Source organism: Beta vulgaris, chromosome 4 (assembly GCF_026745355.1).
Source record: "Beta vulgaris subsp. vulgaris cultivar EL10 chromosome 4, EL10.2, whole genome shotgun sequence".
NCBI classification, from domain to species: domain Eukaryota; kingdom Viridiplantae; phylum Streptophyta; class Magnoliopsida; order Caryophyllales; family Amaranthaceae; genus Beta; species Beta vulgaris.
This window is the reverse complement of record NC_079205.1, coordinates 7,071,922-7,098,701: the sequence shown is the minus strand read 5'-3', so window position 1 is coordinate 7,098,701 and position 26,780 is coordinate 7,071,922. Positions and strand designations below refer to the sequence as shown.

Here is a 26,780-nt window from a genome sequence, read left to right as displayed (position 1 = left end):
GCTGTTATTCCCCCTTCTACTGTGATTCATGAATCTGGAAATATTGTTCATAATATGCACTTTTGTGAATATCTTCGTATTGATCAACAAGTTAAATCATGGATTTTTGCGACTTTATCTCGCGATGTTTTTGTTGATGTTCATGATTTTTACACTTCTGTGGATATTTGGAATAGATTATAATCTAGATTTATGCATGTAAGTATGGCTCGCTCTATGGAATTGAAGGGACGCTTGTCTCAGATTAAAAAGACTGATTCCCAGCCTTTGGATGGTTATTTACGTGAGATCAAGGTGATTGTTGATTCCCTTGCTGCCATTCAGTGTCCTGTGTCGAACCAGGATTTAGTGCAATATACTCTTTTTGGTCTGGATCGTGATTCTGAGTATGATCACATTGTTACTACTTTGCTGCATTATCCGTTCCCTCTTAGTTTTGATGATTTGCGGCCTAAGTTGCTCTTTCATGAACAACGTTTAAAAAATTCGAAGGATGGATTTCATTCCTCCTCTCATCATGCCTTACTCGCTGTTCAATCTACTGGTTCTGGATCAAGTTCATCCTCTAAGTCTAATTCCGGAGGGAGGAATAGGGGACGAAACAACAAAAATCTTGGGGGTAACAATAATCGAAATTAAACTAATCGTGGAAATGGTGGTGGTAATGGGGGTAATAATAAATTCTCGTGGCTATGGAAACAACAACAACAATGCTAATCGGGGACGCTCCAATGGTATGAGTAAATATTCTAACTTGTCATCCTATAGTATGCCTTGCCTAGATTATATTACTAATGATTTGTCGTCCGCAGGGAGTAATTCATCAAGTAGCAATGTAAACTCTACCCCTACTTCCGACACTTGTGGTTTATGTTGGTTTCCAGGTCATCAAGCTGCATATTGTCCTCAACGATTCAATTCCAGCTTTCTTCCCTCTTCCTCTGAAAGTGTCACTCGAGCCTTAGCTGCACTGTCTGTTGGTGGTGAAGCTAATGATTCAGTCTGGTACCCGGATTCGGGAGCTGCATCTCACATGACTCCTCAGGATGGTAAGTTTTCTGCTAAAACTCCTTATACTGGGTCTAGTTATGTTGTAATTGGTAATGGTACCTTACTCCCTATTAAAAGTACTGGTAATTTAACCTTAAAAACTACAAGTTGTCCCCTCCAGTTGTCCTCTGTCTGTTATGTTCCTAACTTAAAACATAATTTATTATCAGTTAACAAGTTGTGTCAAGAAAATGATTGTGTTGTGAGTTTTGATAAAATTTTTGTTTATGTTAAGGACCAGACAACGGGGGAGGTTCTGCTTCAGGGATCCAGTAAGCAAGGTGTCTACCCTCTTTAGCCTATTGTTGTCCCTCCTGAGTCTTCAGTTCCTGCTTTCCTAGCCACTAAGGACTCGGGTGACGTTTGACATGCTCGTCTAGGTCATACCTCTTCTAACATTTTAGGATCTTTCTGTTCAAACAAATCTATCTCATGTACTTCTAAGTTTCATGATGATTGTGTTGGATGTAAGTCAGGAAAGATACATCGATTACCTTTTGATTCAGTTGAACATATTTCTACAATATCCATTATATAAAATTCACAGTGATCTTTAGCAATCTCCAGTTTTGTCAAATCAATTATTTCGTTATTATGTTGTGTTTGTTGATGATTTTTCGCGATATTCATGGATTTATCCCTACGTTGCATGAGATCGATTGATCAATATGAATCTCGAGAGTGGATGGTTGACTGCCGCCCCCTTGTCCTGGAGTCTCTCCGGCCGGGGAGGGGCTTGCTATCGTAACCTCGGAAGCTTATTCTAAATTCCTTATGTTTCAAAAGATGGTTGAAAATCTATTTAATTGCAAAATTAAAATATTTCAAAGTGATGGAGAAAGGGAATTTGATAATTTTCCTTTTCTCCAAAATTTTCGTGATAATGTTATAATTTTTCAAAAATCTTGTCCCCATACTCCAGCTCAAAATTTTGGGTTGATGCATCATATACCGCCACCTACACAATTAATAGATTGCCCAGCTCGGTTTTATGGGGTGTATCACCTTTTGAAAAATTATTTCATCGTCCCCCTTCCTATCATTTTTTGAAAACGTTTGGTTGTGAATGCTTAGGTTGAGCTTGAGGTTGGTGAATGGGAAGATAGATTTTGAGAGAGAAGAAACTCCTGTAAAGGTTGAAGTGGGAAGTAAGAGAAAGTTGGATGAAGAAGGGGTTGCCAGTGGGTCTGTCAGAAAGAGCCAAAGGTTGGCTGGGTCCAAGTTCCAGAAGGAGCAGGATCAAGGTGACACAGTCTTTATTCACCTAGATTCTGATCCTGTCCCTTCTATTACCGTGGATTTTCCATTACTCTCTACAACTGGGCTTAACAAGCTACTCCGGGAAATTCAGGTTCTTGACCTTCTGCACACTAAGTCAATGCCATTGAAGCTACTGTCAATGTTCTGGACTCTCAGAGCAAAGATCAAATGCTTGCAATCAAGAATGCTGATACTGGGATCAGGAACAAGGTGGATGGTGTGCTCTCCAAAATAGATTCTGTGGTCTCCTCTCTCTTCAAAAGAACCAAACCCTAACTTCTCTTAATTTTGGACAATTTGAACAAATTTTTTTTTTGGCTGTAATTATTAAACAATATTTTGGATTTCTCTTCTTGTGTCCTTCTGAAACACATGAAGTACTTTTAATTTCTCTTTCCTTTATTCACTATCTTTTGCCTTACTCTGCATATTGACTGATTATTGTTGTCTATAATGTTGCTCTCTACATGCCTATTCTGTTTGTGTTTGGATGGCTAATATTATGAGATGTCTGTTTGAGCAACTTGCTTGCTGCCTAGACTGTTGACTCTCTAGTGCTGCAGGTACAATCCTTGGTTTTGATAATGACAAAGGGGGAAGAGATATAAGTGTGTCAAAATTTTTTATCTTAGTTCCTATGAAAATTTTTCTCATCCCTGTTCCTAGTCATGTCTGATCCTGTCCCCAGTCTCAGTAGAGTTTTAACTAGGTTAGATTGTGGATAGTTTGTGTAGTTTATTTTCTGTGTAGTTTATTGTCTTAATCTTTGTAGATTTTTTTTTTCAAAAACATAAAAACTTAAAAAAAAATTAATTATTTGTCATAATAAAAAAGGGGGAATATTGTTATTTCACTATTTTGATAATGACATATAATTAAAGTTTACATGATTTTGGTTTATTAAATCCAGTTTTTAGTTTATTACGTTAGAAGTAATTTTTATATGTCTTAGATTTATTTTTCTGGTTTTGTTTATTTTATTTTGTTTGATTTATTCTTTTAGTTTTAATTAGTTTAGTTATCTTTAGATTTCACAAATAACATGTTAAATAACTTATGAAGAATTGATTAGGTGTTTAATCAAGATTAAGTTGTTTATAACTTATTTGTGATATCCGGTTAATATTATGGATGTAACAAATGAATATATTAAGGTTCCATAATATTGTGTTGAGTTAGTGTGTGTGCAGCATCTTCGGTTGCCTACAACCTAGGAGCCGCAAATCACTAACCTAAGGATGCGCTTAAAAATAGAACGTTGAGGTAGTTCCTACATTTTAGGAACCACAACAACCACTCTATTTTAAGGCGTGTGAACGTGGATAAGTAGCTACGTTTAAGGAAGCCAACTGTCAACGGAATTATCAACGGATACATTGTGGAGAAGTGGCTGAAGCTACGCGGGATAATGGAGAAGATCTTGAGAAGATCGTGGAGAAGAATTCGAGAAGAAAAAGGTCCCTACAAATAAAGTTTTGTAACGATCTCGAAATTACATTCAGAATTTTATGTAATATTCTTAGAGAAAGTACATTCGGTTTTCTTCTTCTTAGAAATTGATGTATTATAGATTGAGTTGAGTGAATCTAAGTTTGTAATCATTTTAAGAGAAAAAGAGAAAGAGAAAGAGAAAAGACCTTGAGTGAAGTCAAGGGAGAAGTCAACTGTTCAGGGGGAACAGGCTGACAGGGAACCAGTTCCTAGAGGAACAGAGTTGGTCCAAGTTTAGGTTGTACAAAAGAGAGTCTTTTGGCCTAAAAGTTATTAAAGAGAATTGAGTCAAAATCCCTCGTGGTCAAGGTTTTTCTTCCTATTGGGCCTAGGAAGTTTTCCTTGTAAAAATCTCGTGTTCCTAGTTCTTTCTTAATTCATGCAATTATTTCTTTCTTACTTAATCATTCTTTTATTTCCGCAAAAAGTTTGAAAATCTCTCCAACTACAATTGACCCCCCTCTTGTAGTTGCTTAAGTGTTCGTCCAAGACTAACACAACATAATAACAATATTTAACAAAATGGTTATAAAAGAAGGGAGTTGAACTGAACTGAACTGAAATGAACTGAATTGAACTGATTGGAGCTGAATTGAACTGAACTGAAAATAAGCTGGGGAGAATAGGCCCTTAGTGTTGAGAGAATTTTGGCTAGCAAATTATTCTTATATTTGTCATAAGTTCTTGACAAGGAAAAGCATCTAGATTTTGTATGGACTCTTTGTGTACTTTTTTCCTAATTAATTAACAAATAATTCAAATATATAATAATACACTAATATAATACTTCCTCCGTTTCACAATAAGTGAAACACTTTCCTTATTTGTAATAATCACAATAAGTGAAACCAAGCTGCAAATGGAGAAAAACGTTCACTCTTATTACAAATATACCACAAAAAAGTATGAGGGGACCACAAGTTCAATATTTTTTCACTCTACTTTATTGTGGTCCCAACTTTTTCTCTCTAAATTCCTTGGTAACTCCTCACTTTCTCTATCTTTCACTTATTGTGAAACAAATGAAATATATAGTAATTTAGAATACAAAGTCAACAATGAAACTTGAAGATTATATAAAAATACTTCGAACAATGTATATATTATCATAAATCATAAACGTAGTTCGTACAATTAAAATCCCTACACATGTTCATCAAATCCTAATACTTCATAACTAATACGTTTCTAAAAATACCACAAAATTAAAACAAACTAAAAATGTAATTGTAGCCTTACAAAGCTAACTAATACTAAGATCTAGCAAAACAATGACGGTAGCCAATTTAAAGCCTCAAGTAATGTCCTCCGTTTCTTAATCTGTTGGACCTTTTTTATTTTCGGGTACCTTTAAAAGATGAAAAATAAGACCAAAATTATAATTAGCACATGATGTAATATGAAAAAGTTACTCTAATAAGCATTTATGAGATAAAAAAAGAAATAGATGAAGTAGTCATCCTAAAGAAGTGTTTACACACAAATACATCCAGTGATGGAATTAAATGGAAGGTGATTAATGTTGTATGAATGGAAGGTGAGAGGCAGAATATCAGGTACAGTCTATGATAAGCATCTAAAGTTATGCAAAAGGTATTTTTTATTGTCAGTACTCTTCTGTTCAACTTGCAGATGAATATAAAGCCTAAATTGATAATAAAATGTCGATAAGCTGTGGTGAATATACTTTGTCCTACAGCAAAGTAAATTGTAAGCCTCCACATAGATTGTCTTGAGAAGGATGGAACGAATTCCGATATATCTTTTTTCTTTCACCTTGGAAGGTTATAGTATAGAAGTGTTGATGATGAAACATAGTGAAATGAAAAATCCACTGTCAAAATTTCTTACAAATGTGGACCAAAAATCAAACTTCAAAAATTTTGGACCAAAAAACTGTATATTTTTTTGGTCTAGACCGAAAAATAAAACATTCAAAAAACTTAGATTTAATCAGGACCCTGCTCGTCCTTGGGCTTCCAAAATCTCATAAACGGGTGACGATTTGGTTTTTCTTGTGCAGTAATATAAACTCTATTTTTGAAAATGTGGTGTTTTGGGATGTGAAGATACCGATAATGTATCTGAGTCTTTTGCATGATCATATAGAGAGTGGATATCAATTTATCCTACCTGTCAGAATGCTTTTTTTCACCCAGATCTTGGTAGTTCTACGTCTGCTCCTATGGATCCTCCCAAAAGGATGCATGATTCAAGTATCCCTACTTTGATAAGATTGATAGCCGCAGGTGATAAAGACTATAAAACGAAAAATAATAACTGGAAGGCAGGCACACATGTTGCTCCCCCGAGTATATTCGGCGTTCAGATGCATCGGGAGCAACTCCTCATGCCAAATTAGAGCAGAGATTGACTCGTATTCGGGACTCCTTTCGACACGCCTTCAAAGATACTAAAGTAAGTCATTTAATTTTCAATTGTGGTTTGACTTTTATGTATACTGTTTTATAGCTAAATTTTGGTATGTTATGTAATGAACTTACCTATCATCAATACTAGAAGATAATACTATTAAAAGTTCAACAAGAGATCCGTCAATATTTACGTGTTCTGTCTTTAACCTGCTTTATTCGTAGAATTTTATAAGGCTTAGTGTTTACCGCATATCAAGATCATTCTTGCTCTAAAATAAATTCACTTGATGAAAGTGCTTTATGTTCTATTTTCATTATAGGAGCGGTTTCCACTTGAAGATCTACACAACATGTATCAACATGTTTTTCCCATACATATGATCGAGTTTGCAAAAATGCAAAGAGTATTTCTTTTGATATTGTGGGAATGGTACAATCACTTTTATGCTAAGTTGCTTATCATTTTGGTCCTTTTCCAATATAGATCTGTATTATCCTAATTCCTTACCATTAATTTCGATGATTTATGCTTTATAGGTCCCTCCAACAATGTTCTCTTTCTGATCATGGTATGTTATTATCTATTATCTAGTCACTTAGCTGATTATCATGATTTAGCTTTATTTTAGCTTCTAGACATGTTAACACACAAACACATCTAGTGATGGAATTGGATTCTGCAACTTTATCTATATTGCAAATAATCTCGACAATATATGGTGCAAGATAAATGGAAGATGATTAGTGTTGTATGAATGGAAGGTGAGAGACAGAATATATATTAGGTACAGTCTATGAAAAAGGTATTTTTTATTGTCAATACTCTTCCGTTCAACTTGCAGATGAATATAAAGCCTAAATTGATAATAAAATGTCGCTAAGCCATGGTGAATATACTCTGTCCTACAACAAAGTAAATTGTCAGCCTCCACATAGATTGAGGGAGAGCTCCATAATATCTTGAGAAGGATGTAACGAATTCCGACATATCTTTTTCCTTTCACCTTGGAAAGTTATAGTATAGAAGTGTTGATGATGAAACATAGTGAAATGAAAAATCAAGTGTCAAAAGTTCTTGCAAATGTGGACCAAAAATATAACTTCAAAAATTTCGGACCAAAAAACTGTATATTTTTTTGGTTTAGACCGAAAAATAAATCATTCAAAAAACTTAGATTTAAACAGGACCCTGCTCGTCCTCGGGCTTCCAAAATCTCATAAACGGGTGATGATTTGGTTTTTCTTTTGCAGTAATATAAACTCTATTTTTGAAAATGTGGTGTTTTGGGATCTGAAGATACGGATAATGTATCTGACTCTTTATGTTGTATTTTCATTATAGGAGCGGTTTCCACTTGAAGATCTACACAACATGTATCAACATGTTTTTCCCATACATATGATCGAGTTTGCAAAAATGCAAAAGAGTATTTCTTTTGATGTTGTGGGAATGGTACAATCACTTTTATGGTAAGTTGTTTATCATTTTGGTCCTTTTCCAGTATAGATCTGTATTATCCTAATTCCTTACCATTAATTTCGATAATTGTATTTTTTATAGTTCCCTCCAACAATGTTCTCTTTCTGATCATGGTAAGTTATTATCTATTATCGAGTCACTTAGCTGATTATCATGATTTAGCTTTATTTTAGCTTTTAGACATGTTAACACACAAACACATCTAGTGATGGAATTGAATTCTGCAACTTTATCCGTATTGCAAATAATCTCGACAATATATGGTGCAAGATAAATGGAAGATGATTAGTGTTGTATGAATGGAAGGTGAGAGACAGAATATATATTATGTACAGTCTATGAAAAAGGTATTTTTTATTGTCAATACTCTTCCGTTCAACTTGCAGATGAATATAAAGCCTAAATTGATAATAAAATGTCGATAAGCTGTGGTGAATATACTTTGTCCTACCGCAAAGTAAATTGTAAGCCTTCACATAGATTGAGGGAGCTCCATAATATCTTGAGAAAGATGAAATGAATTCCGACATATCTTTTTTCTTTTCACCTTGGAAAGTTATAGTATAGAAGTGTTGATGATAAAACATAGTGAAATGAAAAATCCACTCTCAAAAGTTCTTGCAAATGTGGACCAAAAATCAAACTTCAAAAATTTCGGACCAAAAATTGTATATTTTTTCGGTCTAGACCGAAAAATAAAACATTCAAAAAACTTGGATTTAATCAGGACCCTGCTCGTCCTTGGGCTTCCAAAATCTCATAAACGGGTGATGATTTGGTTTTTCTTGTGCAGTAATATAAACTCTATTTTTGAAAATGTGGTGTTTTAGGATGTGAAGATACGGATAATGTATCTGAGTCTTTTGCATGATCATCTAGAGAGTGGATATCAATTTATCCTACTTGTTAGAATGCTTTTTTTCACCCAGATCTTGGTAGTTCTACGTCTGCTCCTTTGAATCCTCCCAAAAGGATGCATGATTCAAGTATCCCTACTTTGATGAGATTGATAGCCGCAGGTGATAAAAATTATAAAACGAAAAATAATAACTGGAAGGCAGGCACATAAGTTGCTCCCCCGAGTATTCGGCGTTCAGATGCATCGGGAGCAACTCCTCAGGCCAGATTAGAGCAGGGATTGACTCGTATTCGGGACTCCTTTCGACACGCCTTCAAAGATACTAAAGTAAGTCATTTAATTTTCAATTGTGGTTTGACTTTTATGTATACTGTTTCATAGCTAAATTTTGATATGTTATGTAATGAACTTACCTATCGTCAATACTAGAAGATAATACTATTAAAAGTTCAACAAGAGATCCGTCAATATTTACGTGTTCTGTCTCTAACATGCTTTATTCGTAGAATTTTATAAGGCTTAGTGTTACCGCATATCAAGATCATTCTTGCTCTAAAATAAATTCATTACACTTAATGAAAGTGCTTTATGTTCTATTTTCATTATAAGAGCGGTTTCCACTTGAAGATCTACACAACATGTATCAACATGTTTTTCCCATACAGATGATCGAGTTTGCAAAAATGCAAAAGAGTATTTCTTTTGATGTTGTGGGAATGGTACAATCACTTCTATGCTAAGTTGCTTATCATTTTGGTCCTTTTCCAATATAGATTTGTATTATCCTAATTCCTTACCATTAATTTCGATGATTGTATGCTTTATAGGTCCCTCCAACAATGTTCTCTTTCTGATCATGGTATGTTTTTTATCTATTATCTAATCACTTAGCTGATTATCATGATTTAGCTTATTTTAGCTTCTAGACATGTTTACACACAAACACACATCCAGTGATGGAATTGGATTCTGCAACTTTATCTATATTGCAAATTATCGCGACAATATATGGTGCAAGATAAATGGAAGATGATTAGTGTTGTATGAATGGAAGGTGAGAAGCAGAATATCGCGTACAGTCTATGATAAGCATGTAGAGTTATGCAAAAGGTATTTTTTATTGTCAATACTCTTCCGTTCAACTTGCAGATGAATATAAAGCCTAAATTGATAATAAAATGTCGATAAGCTCTGGTGAAGATACTTTCTCCTACAGCAAAGTAAATTGTAAGCCTCCACATAGATTGAGGGAGCTCCATAATATCTTGAGAAGGATGGAACGTATTCCGACATATCTTTTTTTCTTTCACCTTGGAAGGTTATAGTATAAAAGTGTTGATGATGAAACATAGTGAAATGAAAAATCCACTGTCAAAAGTTCTTGCAAATGTGGACCAAAAATCAAACTTCAAAAATTTCGGAACAAAAAACTGTTTATTTTTTCGGTCTAGACCGAAAAGTAAAACATTCAAAAAACTTGGATTTAATCAGGACCTGCTCGTCCTTGGGCTTCCAAAATCTCATAAACGGGTGATGATTTGGTTTTTCTTGTGCCGTAATATAAACTCTATTTTTGAAAATGTGGTGTTTTGGGATGTGAAGATACGGATAATGTATCTGAGTCTTTTGCATGATCATATGGATAATGGATATCAATTTATCCTACCTGTCAGAATGCTTTTTTTCACCCAGATCTTGGTAGTTCTACGTCTGCTCCTGTGGATCCTCCCAAAAGGATGCATGATTCAAGTATCCCTACTTTGATGAGATTGATAGCAGTAGGTGATAAAGACTATAAAACGAAAAATAATAACTGGAAGGCAGGCACACAAGTTGCTCCCCCGAGTATTCGGCGTTCAGATGCATCGGGAGCAACTCCTCATGCCAAATTAGAGCAGGGATTGACTCGTATTCGGGACTCATTTCGACACGCTTTCAAAGATACTAAAGTAAGTCATTTAATTTTCAATTGTGGTTTGACTTATATGTATACTGTTTCATAGCTAAATTTTGGTATGTTATGTAATGAACTTACCTATCATTAATACTAGAAGATAATCCTCTTAAAAGTTTAACAAGAGATCCGTCAATATTTACATGTTCGTCTCTAACATGCTTTATTCGTAGAATTTTATAAGGCTTAGTGTTTACCGCATATCAATATCATTCTTTCTTTAAAATAAATTCATTACACTTAATGAAAGTGCTTTATGTTCTATTTTCATTATAGGAGCGGTTTCCACTTGAAGATCTACACAACATGTATCAACATGTTTTTCCCATGCATATGATCGAGTTTGCAAAAATGCAAAAGAGTATTTTTTTGATGTTGTGGGAATTGTACAATCACTTTTATGGTAAGATGCTTATCATTTTGGTCCTTTTCCAATATAGATCTGTATTATCCTAATTCCTTACCACAACAATGTTATCTTTCTGATCATGGTATGTTATTATCTATTATCTAGTCACTTAGCTGATTATCATGATTTAGCTTTATTTTAGCTTATAGACATGTTTACACACAAACACATCTAGTGATGGAATTGGATTATGCAATTTTATCTATATTGAAAATAATCTCGACAATATATGGTGCAAGATAAATGGAAGATGATTAGTGTTGTATGAATGGAGGGTGAGAGGTAGAATATCAGATATAGTCTATGATAAGCATGTAAAGTTATGCAAAAGGTATTTTTTATAGTCACTACTCTTCCGTTCAACTTTCAGATGAATATAAAGCCTAAATTGATGATAAAATGTCGATAAGCTGTGGTGAAGATACTTTGTCCTACAGCAAAGTAAATTGTAAGCCTCCACATAGATTGAGGGAGCTCCATAATATCTTGATAATGATGGAACGAATTCCGACATATCTTTTTCCTTTCACCTTGGAAGGTTATATTATAGAAGTGTTGATAATGAAACATAGTGAAATAAAAAATCGACTGTCAAAAGTTCTTGCAAATGAGCTTTTTCCAAACGTCACCATTCGTGGCTTATTAAAATACAAAATGGGCAAAAAGATTCAGGAGCATCGTCTCTATGCCAATGACAAGTGCAAGACGCTCATGTTAAGCATTGTGAGGACTGTTTTTGAGTTTCACAGCACTTCTTTTAGGCCTATACTGGAGGAGGAATCCACGTACATCTGTTCAGGAATCCAAGTGCAAGACGCTCATATGCTGCTCTACAAGGATGAGTGAAACTGACTTGTAATAAATATTAAGGGTAGTTTCATATATATCAACAACTCTTAAATGTATACTTAAATTAAGTTTACTCTCTTCATTTGGATGTGTTATATATACAATTAAGTATAATTTACAAAATAATCCTTATGATTTATATATAGTATGAAAAATTATGTATACAATAATATAAAAACACAATTGCAAAATTTTATCACCTCTTTATTTTATTTTTCGGTCTGGACCAAAAATCAAACTTCAAAAATTTCCGACCAAAAAACTGTTTATTTTTTCGGTCTAGACCAAAAAATAAAACATTCAAAAAACTTGGATTTAATCAGGACCTGCTCGTCCTTGGGCATCTAAAATCTCATAAACGGGTGATGATTTGGTTTTTCTTGTGCAGTAATATAAACTCTATTTTTGAAAATGTGGTGTTTTGGGATGTGAAGATACGGATAATGTATCTGAGTCTTTTGCATGATCATATGGAGAGTGGATATCAATTTATCCTACCTATCAGAATGCTTTTTTTCACCCAGATCTTGGTAGTTCTACGTCTGCTCCTGTGGATCCTCCCAAAAGGATGCATGATTCAAGTATCCCTACTTTGATGAGATTGATAGCCGCAGGTGATAAAGACTATAAAACGAAAAATAATAACTGGAAGGCAGGCACACAAGTTGCTCCCCCGAGTATTCGGCGTTCAGATGCATCGGGAGCAACTCCTCATGCCAAATTAGAGCAGGGATGGACTCGTATTCGGGACTCCTTTCGACACGCCTTCAAAGATACTAAAGTAAGTCATTTAATTTTCAATTGTGGTTTGGCTTATATGTATATTGTTTCTTAGCTAAATTTTGGTATGTTATGTAATGAACTTACCTATCATCAATACTAGAAGATAATCCTCTTAAAAGTTCAACAAGAGATCAGTCAATATTTACATGTTCTGTCTCTAACCTGCTTTATTCGTAGAATTTTTTAAGGCTTAGTGTTTACCGCATATCAAGATCATTCTTGCTCTAAAATAAATTCTTTACACTTAATGAAAGTGCCTTATGTTCTATTTTCATTATAGGAGCGGTTTCCACTTGAAGATCTACACAACATGTATCAACATGTTTTTCCCATACATATGATCGAGTTTGCAAAAATGCAAAAGAGTATTTCTTTTGATGTTGTGGGAATGGTACAATCACTTTTATGGTAAGTTGCTTATCATTTTGGTCCTTTTCCAATATAGATCTGTATTATCCTAATTCCTTACCATTAATTTCGATGATTGTATGCTTTATAGGTCCCTCCAACAATGTTCTCTTTCTGATCATGGTATGTTATTATCTATTATCTAGTCACTTAGCTGATTATCATGATTTAGCTTTATTTTAGCTTGTAGACATGTTTACTTGAATTTTTGTTAGGTTTATATATGATGTATGAGAGTAGAATCAAATTGAAACCTGGACGATATATAACATCATGGGAAAGTACATATATAGTTGGACTCTAGTTGTTGAATTAAAAAAACTTTGGATCATATATATACTCATTGTATGCATCCACGACACTCTTACTTATCCAGTTGCTGGTAATTTATGTCTTGTATGGGATCTTAAAAAACTAAGATTAAAAACATTAAGGTTAGGTGATATGGGGGGCTGACAAACTATCTGCATATCAAAACCATCTTTTTTATTATATCTGTTCTTGCTTGATCTTTGAGTTGCCATTTTTTTTTTTTGTGAATGGAATATTTGTCATCCCTAAGCTAATGACTTCACTAACCACTACTTGAAATTATGGGTCTAGCAAAGGCATGCATGCAGCTAAAAACATGTATATGACAGCTCTTTGATCGACTGAATAGTTGTGTATGGATCTTTTTCTTGTTAAATTCAATTCATCCTCCAAATTAAAGATGCAACTTTTGTGTGATTCTTTTGACGACTCATCATGTTATAAAGGATGTGAGAGAGAAACAAATAACGAATGCAAAAACAATAAAATCGAACAACAGAATTACGTGGTTCACCAATTTGGCTACGTCCACGGCAGAAAGAGAATATTTTATTGATGATCGATGATATGAGAAAAACAGAGTTACAGATGTTATATAGGCTATCTTAGTCGAATAAAAGACATTAGGTTAATTAGGAATTTAACCCGACTAATAACTCTTAACTAAAACACGGGTCGAAGAATTCTCGCAAAAGCTCGAGTCGCAGAACTGGCCGCGAGTCGCGGTGGCTGCCGCGAGGCGCGGTAACCTCTCGTCGATTTCGGCCGCGAGTCGTGCTGCAATCTGTGAGTCGCCAAATCTTAGATAACTCTACTATAACGATTCAAGGCATATTTTCACAAAACTCCACCTTGACTTGAATCCTCTCACCATAAAACCCGAAAACAGATGCATTGATCACAACGCCCAAATTGTGAGCTTTTGGGTCAAAATGTAACGAGTAAAAAAAAAGCCGAAGAAGGTATTTTCTTTTATAGCCTCTTATATGGAAATAGCATTTTCCTAAAAATAATAACAAAAATCATTTACATTTACATCACAATTCAAATCTACAAAACGCTCATTCAAACAAACCAAATTCATCACTTTACAATGTTCTAATATTGAGATGACGCAAAGCATACAAACCCCACATGAACCAGCTCCCAAAGAAGATTAAAGTACTTGAAATTTATTTAATGTATCCAAAGAAAATTAAAGTATTTCAGAACTTTAGTACACAATGAGAGAATTTGGTGCTAGGCTTGATAGTAACTTCAGTAACACGATTAACAGTAGAAAAATCATGTTCGCAAAACTTCTTGTCCCCACCAAACTTATTTAATCAAACAAACAAGTGATTAATGAAATAAAACAAACAAGTATTAATAATTTATTGTTGTAATATAGAATAGGAGAAAGGAAGAAGAGTGAGAAATGAGACAAAGTGTTAAGTAGATTCATTTGTATGCCAAATACCACCATGAAACCAAAAACCTTCTTAGATCCATTTTGGTTCTACTTTACACTTTAGTTTTCAATTAGTTTGCATCACCAAAACCAAAAATAATAAACAGGTACCCCGTAAATTGAATTAGCTTTATCCAACAAATTATGAACCAGATATCCATAGACCATTAATAGCTAGTCAATAGCACAAAGAGAAAATAAGACAATCCTCCATTGTAAGCCTTCCTTCAGTAAAGATTTAGCACCCACAAGCTGCGTCATAAGTAGCTAGGGTCGAACCCCCTATATGCATCCAACACGTCACGATGTTTAAAATATCTTGCCTTCAACACCTGAAAAAGAACTGAGCCTTGGTCAACAAGAAGTCTCCAATATTGTTTTACCAACATTGCTTGATTAAAGCACTTAAGGTCCCTAAACCCCATTCCACGCAAGGCCTTTGGTAAGCACAAACTATCCCATGACTTCCAATGCATCCTCCTTTCATTATTCTTCACGCCCCACCAAAATTTTGCCATACAAGATTGAATTTCATCAAGTAAACCATCCGGGATTCGAAAAATACTCATCACATACGTGGGAATTGCCTATGCTACTGCTTTGATAAGGATCTCCTTCCCAGGCTTAGACAACAGCTTCTCTTTCCACCCTTGCATCTTTTTCCAAATTCTTTCTTTAAGGAGAGCGAAAGTGGCATTTTTTGGTCTACTAATGATAGTCGGAAGTCCAAGGTATTACTCATGTTTGTCAACTTCATTCATTTCAAGGGTCTCAATAATTTCCCATCTCTTGTCAACCGAAACACCGTTGCTAAAAGCGACTTCAGACTTATTAAGATTAACTCTTTGACCCGATGCCCTCTCGTAAAGACTGATAATATCAGCAGCCATAGAGCATTCGTCTGAGTTCGCCTTTGCAAATAGAAGACTGTCATCAGCAAAGAATAAATGAGAAAAACGAGGAGCTCGTATACAAACCCTTGCACCATGAATTAGACCATCCCTTGCAGCCTTTGAAAGTAAGGTGGAAAAGGCCTCTGCACATAAAAGAAATAGATAAGGAGAAATGGGATCCCCTTGGCGCAAACCACGGGAAGGCCCGATCGAACCAGTTAACTCTCCGTAAGACAACTTTGCACACGATTAATCCATGCATTCTTGAAACCCAGTTTACACATCACATGCCTCAAAAATTCCCATTCAACTCTATCATACACCTTACTCATGTCCAATTTCAACGCAATAGTTCCATCCTTCCCTTCCCCGCGTCTTTTCATTGCATGAAATATTTCAAAAGCAATTAGAGCATTGTCTGTAATTTGACGCTTAGGGACAAAGGCACTTTGTTTTATTGAGATAATTGAACCAAGAAAAGGCTTTAATTTATTCGCCATAGTTTTAGAGGCAGTTTTTAATAAAACATTACATAGACTAATCGGTCTAAAATCATTCATGCACTTAGACTCTTGTAATTTTGGGATAAGGGCAATACAAGTTTTACTCACATCATGCAAAGAAATTTCCCTCTCCACCAAGATTTAATGTAAGCAACTATATCACAACCAATAATATGCTAGAATTTTTGGAAAAAAGTGCATGCATACCGTCTGGGCCCGGGGCTTTATGAGGATGCATCTGAAAGATTGCTTGTTTAATTTCATCCATTGTAGGTTCTGCATTCAGCACTTCATTCATCTCATTATCGACCACCTTATTTAATCCGGCAATAGCTTCCTCCACATTATTAATGGGAGTTACGGTAAATAATTCACTGAAGAAATTTGTCACAATACCTTCAAGTTCATGAGTATTGGTTCTCCATTCATTGTTTGCATCAAAGAGGCCCTGAATTAAATTGTGTCTCCTCCGTGAGTTTGCCTTATGGTGGAAGTAATTTGTATTTTTATCCCCATCACGGAACTCATTCGCTTTGGCCCTTATATGCCAGTAAGATTCTTGCATTCTTCGAAGCTCATTTATTTCATTTGCCACGACATTACTTTGCTCCAAAGTAGCAGCATCTGGAACACGGCTTTGAAGGTATTGGAGGCTTCTTTCAGCATGCTTCAAACGTTCCTTCAAATTCCCAAAAGTATTCTTAGCCCAATTAGCCATCCTACCCAAGACCATATTGATTCTTGCAGGGACTTGAAGATGATTGTTCTCATTCCAAGCCTCACTAACCACTTCTGAGCAAGAGTCATCAGCTTACCAGTAGGACTCGAATTTCTTAAAATTACTTCCTGCCGATTTGCTCTTCTTCACATCCTGCTTCAAGAGAATTGGAGCATGGTCTGAATTATGAATTGACAGGTTAAGAACCGTACGTAACATTTGGAAAGAGAGCACACCACGAAGAAGTAGCAAGGAAGTGATCCAACCTTTCGCGAATAAGAGAGGATTCAGAAACACCCCACTGCCACATAATGGATTCCCCGTATATCCCAAATCTCGAAGTGAGCAATCATCAATAGTGTCTCTAAATTCATCCATCATTCGTTCACTTCTAGCCACTCCACCCTCCTTTTCTTCATTACTTACAACTTCGTTAAAATCTCCAAAGATGAGTGCTGGAATCTGGCATCCCATCATCAAATGCCTCAACAAACTCCACGTTTAATGTTTTTGTGTTTTGTCTGCCCAACCATAAATCCCAATGGCCTTCCATGAAGGCGTCCCATCTGAGTCAAGGATGTCCGCTTCGAAATGGTGGGTAGAATAAGATTTGGTCTGAACATTAATATCATTCCACCAGAATCTCATCCCTTCCGAATTACCAGTACTACTAATACAAACACCATTCAAAAAGCCGCACTTCTTCTTCACCATATCAAGCTTTTTTTCCTCAATCATGCTCTCCATTAGGAAAACAATATTAGGCCTATCCCTCCAGCAAATGTTAAAAAGAGAACGAACTGTGTCAGGGCTAGCCAAGCCATGACAATTCCACCTTAAACAGTATTAACAAGCAAAAAGGATATCAATAGGTAGATCATTAAGAGAGGAAGAGGTTGATGGTCGAATTAGCGATGAGAATGGAAGAATCAGGTGGAAATTGGGTTGATTGTATATTCATGGTAGACTTTCTGGAATTATCTAAGCTAGTTAAGAACAGCACATTCTAGCACAAAGCAAATCTATAATTCGAATTACAATACGGCTAATCAACAATATATCAACTCCACTGAATTACTGATTAAGGAAAACGAATTGGAAATTTAAATTGAGAAGCTTACTGATTTTAATTAGCAAATGGCGAGACAAAAAGCAATGGCCGCCGATAAAGTTGCCGGCGAGAGGGCGACAACCGACATGAAGAGAAGAAGATGATTGGGCCACAAATGGGGTTTTATGCGATGACGTCACTTGGGTTTGGGTCCCACTAAAAGACTTGGTTGATGGGAAATACGGGAATGGATTGCTACGGAGTAATGATGCTTAGGTTTATGAGCTGTAGTTTTGTAATTTTATAGTAACGTAAATTAGGAAGATTAATTAGGGAGTCTTTGGTTCATATGATTTTGGTATGAGGTATGAGTTTAGAATGAGCAAAACCCATACCTAGTGTTTGTTTAATAATTTAATAGATTTAAAACCCATACCTCAAACCTATAAGGTATGGGGTTTAGAAATCCAAGGGGGGGAGGTGGGTTTGGCTCATACCAATACCTCTAGGTATTAATTAGAAGAAAAGATGTCATTCCCAAATGAAACCAAACACATGGTATTAGGTATCAAGTTCCAAACCTATACCACCTTGATTTCATTCCTGATTCCAAACCCATACCACTATATGAACCAAACGCCACCTTAATGGTACCATCTATACAAATATACTAGTTTTCCACCCGTGCAAAAATGCACTGGAAGTTTATTTTTTTGATTTAATTTTATATATCAAATATGATATGTGTATATATTATGTTATATATGGTAACACACTGCAAGTCTGCATGTAGCATTTGTTGAAGAGGAAACACGAAAAAACCCCGTATCTCAACGAAGTGGATGAAAAACACAAATGAATTTAAATAACAGTAATAATAAGAGTATTGTAAAAACATTTTGAACAACGTCTTCGTACTATATGTTTGTGGTAACATTTGAGTTTTCACGTTCTTTTATTAGCTATTAATGTTTTTCAAACCCTTTTTGCTATTAGCTCTTGATACGACAATATATATTTAAAATTATATAATATGTCCCTTGAAATCATGGTGTATATATTTGTAAATATGTAATAAAATAGTATAAACATAAAAGTAGAGCAGGCAGCAACCAAGTTGGGCTGACAATCAGTTCAAGTTGGGTTGGATTCGCGTTTGGGTTTACTAAACATTTAATAAACAGGTTGAAATACTCAACCCTGACCCGACCTATTTAATAAACGAATTACCCGTTTAATCCATTTAATCATAATTTTATTATACAAAAAATTAATTATTTACTTAAAAGTATATATGAGAGAGTTCACTATTGAAAGTATGCATGTTTAATATTTCTTATAATAATTATGACCTATTTAGCAATATTTACTTTTTTAACCAAATTTTATATTTACCAATATATCACTACAAAAAAAAATACATATAGAGGCAATCCAAAATTGCATCTAAATATATATTTTTAGCCTCTAATGGTGTTTAGAAATAATTTTTTGGTTGTCTCTAATTAGTCCGTCGCTAATTATAGGTTGCCCCTAATGCCACGTTTTAGAGGCAGACAAGTTATGGTGCTGCTAAAGACTCTTATGTTTAGAGACAACCATATGTCTATCGCTAATAATAGGTTGCCCCTAATGCCACCTTTTGGGGCACACAAGTTATGGTGTTAATAAAAGCATTTACGTTTAGAGGCAACCATAAGCTTGTCGCTAATAATAGGTTGCCGCTAATGCCTCCTTTTGAGGCACACAAGTTACAGTGCTGCTAAAGCCTCTTACGTTTAGAGGCACTCATAAGTATGTCGATAATTATAGGTTGCCCCTAATGCCACGTTTTTGGGGCACACAAGTTATATTGCTGATAAGACCACTTATATTTAGAGGCACCATAAATCCATCTCTAATTATATGTTGCCTCTAATGCAACCATAAGTTAGTCGCTAAAGGATGTTTTTAGGTGCAACTTTTGACATTTTTATTAAAACTATTAGGGGCAACTACACATTTTACAGTTTAAGATTTATAAATTAATACATATATATGCTATATTAATACTAAAAGTAAACAAACAAAACAATTTAATGAATCAATAAAAAGTTACTATATAGATAAAAAATAATTGTCATTTATATAAACACCTTAATCAACTAACATGTCTCGTTGGTTGTTCACAATTGTTACAGTAAAAAGAAATTGGAAACTACAAGAGAGAAAAAAAAAATATCTAATAGTTTGAATAGTGTCATTCCATTTTTCAATTGCCTCATTCTTTGTTAGTGTCATGCTATTTTCTTCCTCATATTATTCTTCAATTGTTTGAATAGTTGGATTCCGCAATCACCTGCAACACATGCATATAGTAAATATTAGTTTAATAACAAATATTAGTTTAACAAAGCTGTAATAACTTGTACAAAAATTGGCTTAGCCTGTAGTAGTAGCACGCAATGGCACGACAACTTGCACCGAAAACAACTAAAAAGCATAGCAACCGCTACAATAACACGAGATTAAGTACGTGAAAGATAAAGTATAAATACTAAAACAAACAAGAAACAGTTATGTAACTAATGGAAAACCTGGGTCCTTGATATCCTCAGAGAATTTTGTACGAGTCCTTAAAATTCGTTCACGAGCACAAATCGCTGAAAAATATGGAATCTCTGCACTCATCTCCATCAGTGGCTTAAAAAGCAAGTTCAATAAATGAAAATTCAATGGTTTTTGATTCGTTAAAGTAGCAAAGTACTGCAGAAGAAGATCATAGCAAACCTGAAAAGAAACAGCACCACCATATGTGAGCTTCCTAAGAAGCAGCTGAAGCAACCCATATAGACAAAAACTCACAATAAATCAAGAATCAACAAAATTACTGCACTATATTTTCATGACCATTATTCATAATTTCAAATACTGCAAATATTCATTATAGAAGTAGACACAACAAGCTAATAGAAGTAGACACAACAAGCTAAACGGCTAGAATGAAAATTTCCAAAATTTTCATACTTGTATTTTCTTCCGGTTTTCTGCAGCAAGAGCACTAGCGTTGTATATGCGGATTCTCCTGATTGCCTCAATTATATCTTCATTAGAACGGTCTTGAAACAGAGCATAATAAACCCAGAAAATCGAAATAATTGAATCCTAAATTCCTAGAAAAAACGAAATTTATAAATCCATCAATTCACTTCAAACCTAGAATCGATCCAACCCAAATCCCACATAATAAACCAATTCATAATCACATGAATAACCACTCACTTCAATGTCAATTCATTATCAGTTTAATATCAATTCAATAGCAAATCATTAGAAGCTAAACATCAATTCATATACCAGTTAAACACCAATTCACTGTCAGGTCAATGAGTATTCAATACACATCTGCTCAATAGCAGTGCATTACTAGTGCAATAGCCATTCAGTTTCAGTTCAATATCACCCAACTGATCAGTTCAATATCTGCTGCAATAGTAGTTTATTTATTGAGTAATTCAGCTCTTTAAATAAGAAAAAACTGCAGTATAATATTTAGAAAAATAAAGTAAGGTAAGAACATATACTAAGTTGGGCTTTGTAAGGGGAAAGGGTATATATGGAACGCAAACACATTCTTCTTAATTCCCTTGTTTTTCTTTCCTTCCCATTCACTCCCCCTATATTCTTCCCTCCATGGGAACATGACTGCTATCCAAATAAAAAGTTATTAACCCAACACACTAAGACCAAAACTAATCATAATCAAGTGGAAGGCATTAGTGCAACTCCAATTCATGTCTGGAAAACTAAGGTCTTAAGAGATCTCACATATTCCCATCAGTAAATACCATCACAAACCTAACTTCAAACACCAGCAGTCAGACTTCGCAATATAGAGATACTTGAGATGAGAGCACACAACCATTAGTCTAGACTCTTGACTATATATTTTGTGATCTCTTTGTCCACAATCAGCAAAAGTAAGATAACATGCAAGATATAATTAACATTGAAAAAAATAATAAGAGGCAGAAGTCCAAAACAAATACATTCTCAATAATGGAGTTGTCAGTCAAAGCAATCCTCTGCTTGTCGACCTTCCCATAGCCCCTTTTGTAAATCAATTCCCTGACACTTTTCAAGTTAGGGTACCTGCAAATGGTAGGGTTTTAATAAGAATCATAGGAAGGCACAAGATTCTTAATAGACAATGACGAACAATAAACAAGCAAAATTATCAATAGGAGCAGCGAAGACAGAAAAGCTTTTTACAGGGCTTGAATTACAAAGAAAAGGGTTTGAATTAAGAACAAAGAGGAAATTCACCTCTGCTCTACTAGGAGCAGCGAAGACAGAGAAGAACCGAGAAACAGAGGGGTCGAGGGAGATTTTCGAAACTTCAGTGCACATCAGTGGAGCTTCGGCGTGGAGGCGGAGGCGTTCGCCGGCGAAGCAGCGAATGGCAACAACCTGACAAATCGACGAACATCGACGAACAGGAGAAACTATACCATAACATGAGAGAGAGAGAGAGGGGAACAGGGGCTGCGAAGTGCTGTATGGGTCTCCGGCGAGAGACCGGACTGATAAAACGACCACGTAGTGGTGGCTGATGATAATGTCATTGTAGACTGACAATTTCGATGCGACGCCACTCGGTCGAACACCGCCGAACCATCCCCATCACCACTGCCGCCGCTGCAGGAGTAAGGGAAGAGAAACACTTCACAAGAGAATAAACTCGATCAAAAAATCTTATTCCTCGATACAGAAAAGCTCCTTATCCAACAAATCGATCGATTCACCTAAAAACACGAGAAATTGGTGAGGGAAATGAAGGATTAGGGTTTTGAATTGGGAGGAAACGAGAAACACGAGAAACACTTCACAAGAGACGGTTGGGCTGGGAATTGGGGGGAAATGAGGGACTAGGGTTTTTCTTTCAATTCTCAAACAAAGTGTTTTTGAAATTTCCTTTTTTTTCCAAAAGTGTTTTTAAAATTTCAGTTCTACAGCAATAATCTAAATTTGAATTTATTTGGGACTCTTCCTTATTAAGTTATTATTATTATTATTTTTTTTTTTATTATTATTATATTATTATTATTATTATTATTATTATTATTATTATTATTATTAATACTTATAATAATTATTATTATTATTACTTATTATCATCATCATCATTATTATGTAATAATAATAATATTATTATTGATATAAAAGAAATATGTACAAGTTGTTATTATTAAGTTGAACAAACGCAACCTAAGGGTGCATTCTTTTCAACGTATATAAGCACTATAATGCTTATTTTGAAAGAGTGGATTGAGATTACCAAAAGCACTGCAATTGAACGAAAAGAAAAAATATCAATTGCAAATTACACCAACCCAATTGTTAGTTGCAGATGATCGCCACTGTCAATACCGAATCGTAAACAGATCAGATTATCCAAATAAAACTCAAATATTAACCCACATCCTATATAACATAATGTAAATTGAATATAATCTAGAAAATTCGAAGTAGTCAAAGCCAAAATTCGAACTAAATCGAAGCAGAATTTTACCCCAAAACCCCTCAAAATTCAAAGCCCCGAACCCACATATAATTTGAGATCCCAAATTTCGAACTTAATCCAAAAAAATCGAAGATAAAAAAAAATTTGAGATGCACCAAATTGGAGAAAAAGAACTTACCGAAAATCGCAATGAAGGAGACGGTGAAGTGAGAGAGATGAAGGGCGACGAAGGGAGGAGTGAAGGTGAGGTGAGAAAAGAGATTGAAAGAGAGAATAGTGTCGGTGTGAGGGTGAGTATTTTGATATGTATGTGAGGTGAGAGAAAGCGAGTGAAAATGTGAGGTAATGAGGTGTATCCCGCTATGAGTGTCATAGATTTAGAGGTTTCAATTCAAATCAATCAAGTATGGACTTCTAGATTCACAATCCCTTGCTAAACCTAGTAGTCATAATCCAATTTAGACCTAATTTTAGGTTAATTACTACTATCTTTATGAATATTGGAAATCAAATGTCACAATCAATCAATTAACTCAAATCAAGTACTCATCATGCAATCATTGCAATACTTTGACTTCTTTTACTTCCTCTAGCAAAGGAAGCTTCTCACTCATGGCTAAAATTCATATTCAAAAGAGAATATCCTAGGATTAACCTAGAAATTGAGATGAACAAGCAAAAGAACGATTAAACTAGCAATTAATGGAAATTGAAAGCTAGAGCATGAAATTGAAACTAAATCTAACATGAATTGAGGAAACTAAAAGCAAAACATGAATTAAAAGACAAGTAATTGAAAGAACAAAGAAAAATTGAACTAAAGCATGAAATCAAAGGGAAAGCTTTAAAAGATGAGACAAGACTGAGAAATTCTTACTAAAAGGAAATAAGGGAAATGAAAGAATAAAAACAAAAATAAAATGAAAAAGAGAAATAAGAAGTAAAAGAAAAAGAAAAGGAAAACCCTGTAAAAAGAAAAGGGCAAGCTTAACGCCGGTGTAATGGCCTGTGTGATGGCGATAAACTATTTCAAGATAATAACAGCAGTTTTCTACTTAAGTTAATCATCTTTAAGTTGCATTCATTTCGGAAACGAAAGCATCTAATTCAATTGCAACAAATGTACGTGGAACAATGTAACTTAGCATATCGGTTCAATATAACAATACTCCGTTTAAGTTAGTTGTCTCTAAGTTGAATTTATATTGAAATTCAAAACGACTACTTTGACAGTACCCTAAGTTTAATTCAAGATAATAACAATACCATACTTAAGTTAATCACTTTAAGTTAAATTCATCATGAAACCAAAAACATCTAATTCAGTGGCAACAGATGTAGAACATTGTAACTCAATAGATTAGTTCAACATAATAATGCTCCATTTAAGTTAATCATAATATATAAGGAGGTTTGTTAAATTCCTGTATCATTTTGCACATTAACAATATCTTAATTGATTATATTTCACGAAAATGACTCGATTATTTGATATATAAGTAAATCTGCTAATTTTTTTGGGTTAACAAGTGTCAACAATAAGACATAAGTCAAATTGTAAATGTAATTATTAAGACAACAAGTCCTAAATCATAATATCGGGCCATCGACAATAATCGACTAATTGTTACTGTGTTACGTGTTACATGTTAGCATTAAATTAATCCCTAATCACCGCATGTAACATGTTCACATATTTTTGATTTATAAATTTAGAATAATAATTTCTTAAAAATAAATAATACTAATTTAATTTCGAAAGTTTCTAATTTTTATTAATTTCTAGTAATACTACTAATTTCTAAAGTTACTAAACTAATATATTAGAACTAGAAATTAGAATACTCAAACCATAATAATATCAAAATACAATACTAGTTTATTAGTAGTTTAGGCTATGTATTTTTTTGAGGAAAAGACTATTAATTTTAGAAAGATGAATATCCAACCATTGATTAAGTTAGCAATCCATATAATTGACCACTCTCAATTCTCATTGGTCAAAAAATAATATCAAAGATTATGAATTAAGACCATTGACTTAAGAAAGATCAAAATTCAACCATTAAATTAAATCCCTCCCTATCCCTAGACCTTCACCCTTTCCTGCCAACCTCATTCTTCAGTAATAGCCCCCTTCACCATCATCCTCAATCCTCTTCCATCTCTCTTGTCTTCTCCTCTTTCTACACCACCACCACCGCCAGTCCTCTCACCGCCAGTCTTCTCTCGCTGCTTCCCTGCCACTGCCACCGTCAGATTTTAGCCACCACCACCAGGTTAAGAATTTACGAGATTTCTTCCAAAATTCTTTCAAATTTCATAAATATATGCAAAGTTCAAGTCTTGAGCACAACAATTAGGTGAAATTATTCAAGAAAACTCAAGTAAAGAGACGAAATTCAAAAAAACCCAATAAAGAGGCGAAATTCGGAGTTACAAGAGGTATGTTCTTCAATTTCCATTGTCATGGGGTTTTCGAATTATGCATAGCAGCGAGATGTTGTCTGTATCATATTACTTTCACTTGTCCTTCAATTCTTGTCTGTCGCTGCACTATTTATTTCATTAATTCTTTAGTATTCATGTGTAAAAGTATTATGCAGTTGATATCAATAGAAATTTTTGTTACTAAACTAATACCAATTATAAGTGTTGATAGGATTTCGTTAATACAATAAAATTGGGAAAATTGAACTTCTAAATTACCTTGTTTTACCGACTTTGTTGTACATGGAATCACTTAGATGTGAGGTTTTTCCTTTTATTCGAGTTTTGATTTAAGTCTAAATGTAGAAGATTTATAACTCTAATAATTCGAAAGGTTGAAACTTTGTGAAAATTGAAGAACTAAGTGCACTACCTGTTGCTTATTAAAGCTTGATATTGAGCTTGTGTGCATTATGTTTGATGAGTTTAGTATGTTAGACTGGAAGATGTACAATATAAACAAAATCTTCAAGTACCAAATTTCATAGTATATCATGATCCGGATTAAGGACATTTTGGTGTGTATAGTGTTCCAATTTTTATTTGGAGTAGGGTCTTACTGCCATAATCAAGAAGCCCTAAAAGGATATCTCTGAAGTCAACGAAGCTCTTGCCATATAAAACCATCAAATTGAATTCTTAAATCTAGATGCATATTGAAACTGACTACAATGTATTAGTACTCTCTGTGTTGCAAAATATCCATTACGATACTTTTCTGCCAGCAGTATAACAGGCCTGATTATGGTAGCTGATCCCCCAAATCGTAGTATTCTAGAACGATATAGGAATCAATCTTTCACTCGTATTAAGAATCCAATCCTATTTAGCCTTTATAACCCTGATTAGCTGCTTGTAATTACATCTCCTGTTCTGCTGGTTTTCAATATCTTGCTCTTTCAGCCACTATCTCCCCTGCCTTAGCCAGCAGCTCTATGGAAC

General features: G+C 34.5%; 1 long non-coding RNA gene across 1 annotated transcript; it reads right to left on the bottom strand.

Annotated features, from left to right (window-relative positions):
• Positions 1-19,947: 19,947 nt before the first annotated feature.
• On the bottom strand, positions 19,948-21,402 carry LOC104887480 (uncharacterized). Its single transcript, XR_007272994.2, has 2 exons — positions 20,422-21,402; positions 19,948-20,183 (listed from the first exon to the last, which is right to left on the bottom strand). It is a non-coding gene; the product is annotated as an uncharacterized LOC104887480 (long non-coding RNA).
• Positions 21,403-26,780: the final 5,378 nt, after the last annotated feature.